This window comes from Talpa occidentalis, unplaced genomic scaffold (assembly GCF_014898055.3).
Source record: "Talpa occidentalis isolate TD23 unplaced genomic scaffold, MPIMG_talOcc4v2.1 talOcc4.5, whole genome shotgun sequence".
Taxonomy (NCBI): Eukaryota; Metazoa; Chordata; class Mammalia; order Eulipotyphla; family Talpidae; genus Talpa; species Talpa occidentalis.
Window position 1 is genome coordinate 1832344 of NW_023604861.1, and position 8366 is coordinate 1840709.

Genomic DNA, 8366 nt, shown 5'->3' on the forward strand with positions numbered 1-8366 from the left:
TCTCCGTGTCTTTGCTGGTGAGGTCACCCCCGCCCCCTGCTGCCCGTCCTGTTGAAGATCGTCTTCAGTTTCACTCCCGCTTTCGCTTCTCGGGAGAAGATAATCCATCGTGACTCCTGGATTTATTATCAAACCAAATGGATTTTAAAAAAGAACATTCTTGGAATGGTTTATGTGATCATTTCTCATTATTTCTTCATGTTTAGTCAATTTTTTGCATGCTTTTATTTGGAAAATTTTTATCTTAATCTGTGTGTGCTTGAACTTTCCTTCCAAACTCTTCTGTCTCTTCAGCGCCTGACTTGGCCCATGGACACTCGCCAAATCTGTATCTGCTCAGCTCTCTTGAAAGAAACATGTCAATTTGCCGAATGTTCTACGATCTTACCACTTTCCTTTTTTTCCCTTTGTTGGTCGTAGGACTAAAATGTCTTGATTAGATGTTTATTGGGTGGGGAAAATACCCATTCTCACCACAAGTCTTATTTGAAATACGAAGTGTGAACCTGGGCCCGGGAACACACAGGTCTGAGCGGCTGTATGAGGCGGAGGAGGACGGTGTTCAACACCGTGGGTGATGTCATGCTATAGCTGTGTTCACACCTGTCACACCTGCTCTGTCTGCAACACCCACCTCACTCTTTGCTGAAATGAATCCACAGAGTTCTCCCAGTGTGTGCACGGGTTAAGCAGATGCTGAAGGAGGAAGCTAGGAAGTGGGTACAGCCAGCGGTTAGCAGATGGGCGCCCCAACCCCAAGTCCATTTATCAGCCTGATTGAGAAACAATCAGTTGGAGCCAGGAGGGCCCCCCACCCCGACCCCTACTGCCGACCCAGTGAAGAGTGGCACACTCGGAACCCGACACAACAACACAGAGCAGCAGACCAACGCTGCTTCCGGAAAGGTAGGGGGGGTCACATGGGGAAGCTCAGTGGGCCCCGAGAGCCTAGGAGACCCCATGGCCCAGCCAACCAGACCCCTACTCCTTCCCACTGTACCCACAGAAGTACCTACCTCTCGCCACCGCAGTGGCCACCCACCCAGGCCCCTCTCCATTCAGAGCTTTCCGGTCCTTCTTCTGTTAGGGGGAAAGGATGTCCTGCACAGACTCCACACAGGCTTTGTGGACGCCACCCCCACTCCATCAGGACACTGGGAACTACAAATCCCAGGATCCCTAAGGGGAAGTTACGAGGCCTGAGGGTGGAGTTAAGCAGCCATTTTCTGGCGCTGGTGTTTGTAACCAGCCATGTGAGTGGGGTCTTGCTCTTGGCTCCTGCTCTCGGCCAGGCAGATTTGGTCTCGGCGGGTCATGTGGGATTCCAGGTCGGCGGAACGGGTAGGACTCATTTAAGAATTTATCTCCCTCTTTTCTCCATGAGTTGTGCATTTCCTCATTCCCCTTGCCTTGTGAATAAACCTTGGTTACCCTTCGGTGTGTGCCTGCAGGGTAAGTCCCCTTTAAGCCTGCAGGTGAGGGCCCACAGTCAGGCAACCCGTTTTATATCTGGCCCCTGTAACACCTCCGTCTACCCACAAATCTCCTGCTTTTCTGTGACTTTGGTCTCGACACTGAAGGCTTTCCTCACCGAAGACAAAACGACGGAGGGGCCACCTGGGGCCTTCAGACTCCAGGCTTGCTCCCAACACCCCGATTTAATGCCACTGTCATTACAGTTTATGGCATCTGCCAAATAGGTTTTTAAAAAGCCTCTTAGCTATTTGCGATGATTTGCATTTTTGTATGAATGGTAAGATGTTTCATTCAATTCTGAAGTAGATAAATTATGGTGGAATTTCATTAAATTTACATTGAATTTATAACATTAAAATTGAGAACATGGACTTGTATAAAGAATGCCCTTTATTATGCTTGGCTTTTTGAAAATGTCAGAAGCATTTTCTTTTTAAGTCCTTTTACAACAAGGACATGGCAAAGTAAACATTTCTGAGGTCTCAAAGCTAATGTGCCGTCTTAGCGCTTTTATTCAGAGCAAGAAAAGAAAGATGAACGTTAGCAGGCAACAGCGGTGGGACGCCAGTGGACACGTTCCAAGGAAGTGGCGGCAGGCATCTGGCAGACGTAGGCATCTGCTGCTGGGGCGCTTCCCAGTGTCAGGCAGCTCCCCCTTGCTGATGAGCTTCTGCCCAAGGGATGCTGTGGCCCCCAACAGCACCCACTGGAGCCCTGGCCTCCCAAGCTCACCTGAGTGGCTCCTAACTTCCCCCCTTTTACGCCAATTAAAATGTACTCTTATATCACTGCCATGTGGATTTCCCCAATCTCGTGGCTGTCTCAATGGTCAGGGAGCCCTCTCCCGGGTGACGGTCAGCATGTTGCGATCCTAACTAGACATGTCACACTCTAAAAATTCTCCTAAAAAGAAAAAAAAGTCTCTCATCCATCCATCTATCTATCATCTATCTAGTGAGTTGGAACTACTGAATATGATTCGGGGTTCCGTGGGGCGTGCCCCACTCCCGAGTCTTCGTCGAGGGGCTGCCGGTGGTGTGCCTGGTGTCAGGCTCCGGTCCATGACAGATGAGGGGGGTATCTGAAACCGCCACTGGCCGAGCCTTGTGCTTGCTGGGGGTCGCCAGGTGTCCGGCAGGGCCCGCTGTAGTGTTCCGTGATCCCTCGTGAGTACGGGCTTATGGGTATTGATGGCCAAGGAGCCACTTGGCAATTTAAAAAACAATGGGCTGGAAGGCCATTTTCACCTGCATTTCATACTTCATCACGCACTCAAGGGCTTGTTTTACAACGAAGCGTGAAGGCGAAGTGCCGGCGCCCGAGCGGCTGGAGGAACGCGGTGGACAGTGGGCCGCCCCCGAGCTTTCCTCTCCCGGCACCGACAGGCTCGTGGCGCGAAGTGCTGGGCTTCTGGGGCCTCGTCCTTATCCCCCCAGTTCTTCCACCCGTGCAACCCGCCTCACGCTTCTGGAGGCTTAAAGCGGCTCTCCCCACGGGCCTCCGCGGCCTCTTGGTCACGGCAACACACAGCAAAGAGTCTGTTCTTATCTCAGTCAGCCTGGGAGTGGCGCGTGGTGCCGAATCAGCAGACCCGCGAGGGCTTGGCCCGGCTGAAGGGGTGGCGATGTGGACTGAGGCTGCTTCCCCAAGCTTCAAACAGGCTGGCCAGGGCCCAGGGGCTCTGGAGCCCAGACCGGGGGGCCCAGAACTGCAGACTCAGGGCTGTCTCCAGCGTGGCATGAGGAGGTCGTGATGCCTGTGAGGACTGCAAAGGGCCTGGGGTGAGGCCCCTCCTGCTGGGGACTGGAGGTCGGGAGTCTGCCCAGCTGTGTACCAGCTGTGCACACGGTGCCTGTGGGCTAGGCCGGCCTCTCAGCCCCCGTGACAGGGGCCAGACAAGGAAGGTTCACCAGTGCGGACCCAGCCTTGCACCTGCCGTGTTTTCTGTGGAAAGACAACAGTTACACCCTGACATCGCAGGCCCTGTACTCACCACGTCCATGGTGTGTGTCCAGATGTCAACACAGAAAATTTAGACTAAACATTGTTGTTAAGAAGTCCTGAGTTACGTGAAATAGTGCAGCTTTTATTAGTTGGGGTGCCAGAACCCCGTCCTTTTTGGTTACCCCAAGGTGTGCAGTATTTGTTTTTGACAGCGTGTCCCCGCACGCTTCCCTCTTCTCAGCGTCCATTTGATTTCAACCCAAAACGCCAAGTTCCCAGCTGTGCGTCCCCAGCTGTGCGTTCCCTCGTCCTCTTGCCTGTGGACTTCTCTCTCCTGGCAGCGAGGACGAGAAACGCAAACCTGATCTTGGCTTCAGAGACTTTAAAGCTCAGGTCTTCCTCCTTTGGCCCGCAGATAAAACGCTGGGCTGCGGACACGCAGGCTCTTCTGGTCCTGATTCCAGAAGGGCCGGGCTCACGCGCCCCGCGGCTCTGCGCTCCTGGCTGTCACATCCCCATTCCTGCCGTGCCCCACAAGTTAGGAGCAGGAAGGGAAGGAGTTGGGACGGGCCGGGGCTGGTGAGACCCAGGTACAGGCCCCACGACCATGACACGATCCACTTCTCGTTGTCACACAGACAGGTCATGACTCCCGAGTGCCTGCGGCCTGCAGCCCTCCCGGCGCCAGGGAGACGCCTGCTATTGCTGGCTGCTGAGCAAAGGCAGGAGCTGGCTTGTCTCTGCACCCCACCTAGTGGTCTTGGGGGTGCCGGTCTCTGCTCAAAACAAGGACCCGGTGGGGTGGGTCCAGGTCTTCGCAGGCCTCGGCTGCTCCCCGTGGCTCAGGTGTGGCAAGCCCCCTGGGGAAGCACATTCTCGTTTTAAGCCCGAGAGTAGGAGCCGGTGACACTTACGATGCCTCACGGAGGAGAGAAATTCTTCAAATATTTATATTAAGGAGCGCTAATGTTTCGAGGGCCAGTGTAGCCCACAGTTAGGGTAAATACATCAGCACTTCCCTGCGGGGACCCTGCCTCTGCTCAGAAGGCCCCGATTCCGTTTTCCGAGGCGGAGGGCCCGTCCCCTCCAGCGGGGCTTTGCCACCCCAAGCTTTGAATTACCTGACCCTGCTTGACGGGCCATGGAGACGCAGACATTCAAACACGCAGCAAAGGGTTGGGGTGCCCGCCCTTTGGAAACTGGTTTTCAAGCCTGATTTTTTTTCTGACCAACTCCAAGCCAATGATTGATTTTTCCCTAAAGACAATCTCCTTAATGAGAAAGACCCGGTGAGGTGATTCGAGTTCATTGGCAGTAGCTGCGCAAAGCAATGGTTAAGAAACAGCTCCTGGGCCTCCCTGGTGGCGCGAGAGGTTGAGCGCCCCACTGTGAGGCTGTCCGCAGCTCTGCAGCACCGGTTCAATCCCGGCTGGCCGGGGAGATTCCCACAGGGCGCGGCGGACCTCTCCTGTCTCCCCGCTGCTCCCCTCAGCAGTGGATTTCGTCAGTCTGCCTGTTCTGCTCCCCGCTCTGTCTCTAGTGGATCCTCTCACCCGCCACACCTCTGGCCTGTACCCTGGTTCTTGTATAAATATATAAATCTTAAAAAAAAAAAAAGAAAGAAAGTAACAGTTCCTGCTCAGGTTGAAGCCATGGAGCCAGAGCTTCCGGCCGTGACGGAGCAGAAAGTGAGATGCTCAAAACAAAAGCCTAAAGAAAAGGAACATTTTTCCAATGACGTGCTTGTCTTTCAAATATGATGCTTCTTAAAAGGATGTCTGAAAATACCTAGGCGCTGTGAAGACTGGGGGGAGTGGGTTCTACTCAAGTCCTCTGTAACTTACTTTTTAAAAATTCACTCATTTATTACTGCTTTGCCCTTTTTTTGCAGTAGCAGAAGCGTGGAAGCCCCCGTGGCCCCAGCCCCTGGAATCGGGGCGCCTTCACAGTGACTATCTCTGGGCCATTCACACTGTGATGTGCCCCTTGATGGGGGGACAATTTTTTTTCCTTCAATCTTTTAAATGTAGAATGAGATCAAAGAGAAAATCTTTTTCGAAAGCTCAGTGCTAATAAAGACGGGCGACGCGGGCGAGAACACCTCACCGGCTCCTCGCACTTACACACGCGCACGCCCCACGCTCCCGGGGCCCAGGTGTCCCGAGTCACAGGTGTCAGTGGCCACACCCATGTCCCTTGGGTGGTGTCGCTGCCACAGCCCAGGAGGGGGCGAGACCTCAGGTGCCGGCCATGCGGGGGGACGAAGCCTGACGTACCCCAGAGTCCCCGCAAGTATCTAGTGTCATATAAATGGACCGATATGGGGCTCTCCTCACAACCCCTGAGCTCATGCAGCACAACCTGCCTGGGGTTCCAGCTAACACACCCCAACAGCCAGGGTGAAGCAGCCGCCGGAGAACAGACCCGTCTCATCCGTGTTCGCGCCCTAGATCCTCTGGGCTCTGGACGTGAGCCCGGGGAGAGCAGACCCCCAGGTCCTACCTCCTCCCCCACCCGTGGGGCTGGCGCCGGCCCCTGCAGAGCTGCCGCAGGACCTGGACGGGGCTGAGGACAACGAAAAGAGAAGCAGAGGCAGGAGGACACGTGTGCGAGACACTGTCCCCCAAGGCCGCTGCGCCGGAACTCCGGGCGAGAAAGCAGCGGGCGAATCAAAACGTGGGAACGAGCGAAATAGAAGCCGCTGTGAAGACCCAACACGCGGGGCGCAGGGCGTGGGGAAGCTGCTGGGCCCGGAGGAGCCGAGGGCACCGCCAGGGACACCCGCGCAGTGACCGCGGCCTGCTCAGGCAGTGGCAGGGGGCAGCTCGGGCAGCCACGGCCGGGGGGTTCCCTGCTGCTCAGCAAGCTGACCACAGCCTGAGCCTGCCCGGCAGTGGCCAGCTGGGGACACCCCGCCCCGCAGGCCCGCACCCGGTGTCCCCGAGGCTGTCACCGCAGGGGCAGCTGGGGGGCCAGGCCGGGGGCCAGCTGGGGCTAGGGAGGCGCTTGGGGCAACGGGGCAGGGGCCTGGGGGCACGTGAGGGGCTCTGGGACGGGGCAGTGAGTTCCAGGCGGGCTGCCCGTGCTCCAGAGCCGCGCTGGACATCGCGGGGGGCGGGGGGGGGGGCTGGCGGGCAGGACAGCGAGTCCTGCGGGAAGAGGAGGCCCTGGCCGCGGACGCCGCGTTTCCAGGCCTGGACACGCCACAGCGCCCCCCGGGCCTCGCCGTGGACAGACCGTCCCCGCCCCCCACTGACCGCGCCGCGCCCCCACTGACCAGAGCGGCGACGGCTCCTTCTCCAGCTTCGTGAGCGGGACGCGGCGGCCGGCGAGGGGACAGGACGCGGCGGCCGGGCGAGGGGGCAGGACGCGGCGGCCGGGCTCCTGGCGGCCGAGGGCGGCCGGCGCCGGGTCGCGTCCAGGGCGGGCCCGCGGGACGAGGCCGAGGGCGGGGCGAGCCCCGGCCCCGCAGCGCGGACGGCCAGTCCAGGAGGCGGGTGGCGGCGAGCGGGGGTGGCCGCCCTCTGGCCCGGGGGACCCGGAGCCGGCGCCCGCCCTCGGGGTAAGCCCCGGCGCCCCAGCAGTGGCCGGGCAGGAGTGGCCGCCGCGCCGCCGGCCAGGCTGGACGTGGGCGCCGCCCGGGCTCTGCCCGCCGCTCCCGGAGCTGCCCGCGAGGTTGGGCGGCCTGGACGGCGCGGCGCTGGGACAGCGCGGGGGACAGCGCGGCCCGGGGGAGGGGGGGGCCGCCCAGTGGGCTCGCGGCGGGGGCGGGAGCGCGTGGACGGCCAGGCCCGGCTCCTACCCGCCCGCTCCTCCCCTCCTGGCTCCTCCCGCCCGCTCCTCCCCGCCTGGCTCCTCCCGCCCGCTCCTCCCCACCTGACTCCTCCCGCCCGCTCCTCCCCGCTCGGCTCCTCCCGCCCGCTCCTCCCCGCCCGGCTCCTCCCGCCCGCTCCTCCCCGCCCGGCTCCTCCCGCCCGCTCCTCCCCGCCCGGCTCCTCCCGCCCGCTCCTCCCGCCCGGCTCCTCCCGCCCGCTCCTCCCCGCCCGGCTCCTCCCGCCCGCTCCTCCCCGCCCGGCTAATCCCGCCCGCTCCTCCCCGCCCGGCTCCTCCCGCCCGCTCCTCCCCGCCCGGCTCCTCCCGCCCGCTCCTCCCCGCCCGACTCCTCCCGCCCGCTCCTCCCCGCCCGGCTCCTCCCGCCCGCTCCTCCCGCCGGCTCCTCCCGCCCGCTCCTCCCCGCCTGGCTCCTCCCGCCCGCTCCTCTCCGCCCGGCTCCTCCCGCCCGCTCCTCCCCTCCCGGCTCCTCCCGCCCGCTCCTCCCCGCCCGACTAATCCCGCCCGCTCCTCCCCGCCCGCTCCTCCCGCCCGCTCCTCCCCCCGGCTCCTCCCGCCCGCTCCTCCCCCCGACTAATCCCGCCCGCTCCTCCCCGCCCGGCTCCTCCCGCCCGCTCCTCCCCCCGGCTCCTCCCGCCCGCTCCTCCCGCCCGACTAATCCCGCCCGCTCCTCCCCGCCCGGCTCCTCCCGCCCGCTCCTCCCGCCCGGCTCCTCCCGCCCGCTCCTCCCCTCCCGACTCCTCCCGCCCGCTCCTCCCCGCCTGGCTCCTCCCGCCCGCTCCTCTCCGCCTGGCTCCTCCCGCCCGCTCCTCCCGCCTGGCTCCTCCCGCCCGCTCCTCCCCGCCCGGCTCCTCCCGCCCGCTCCTCCCCCCGCTCCTCCCGCCCGCTCCTCCCCGCCTGGCTCCTCCCGCCCGCTCCTCCCCGCCCGGCTCCTCCCCGGCTCTGCGGGCGTCCAGCACCGGAGCTGAGTCCCGGGACGGGGTCTGGTCAGGGGATTCCCCTTAATAAACTTCTGTCCCTTCACCTTTGGTGACAGCGCGTTTCCTAGGGTGCCGTGGCGGGGTGTGGGGTGTGTGTGGGGGAGTGTGGGGTGTGTGGGGGGTGTGTGGGGGGTG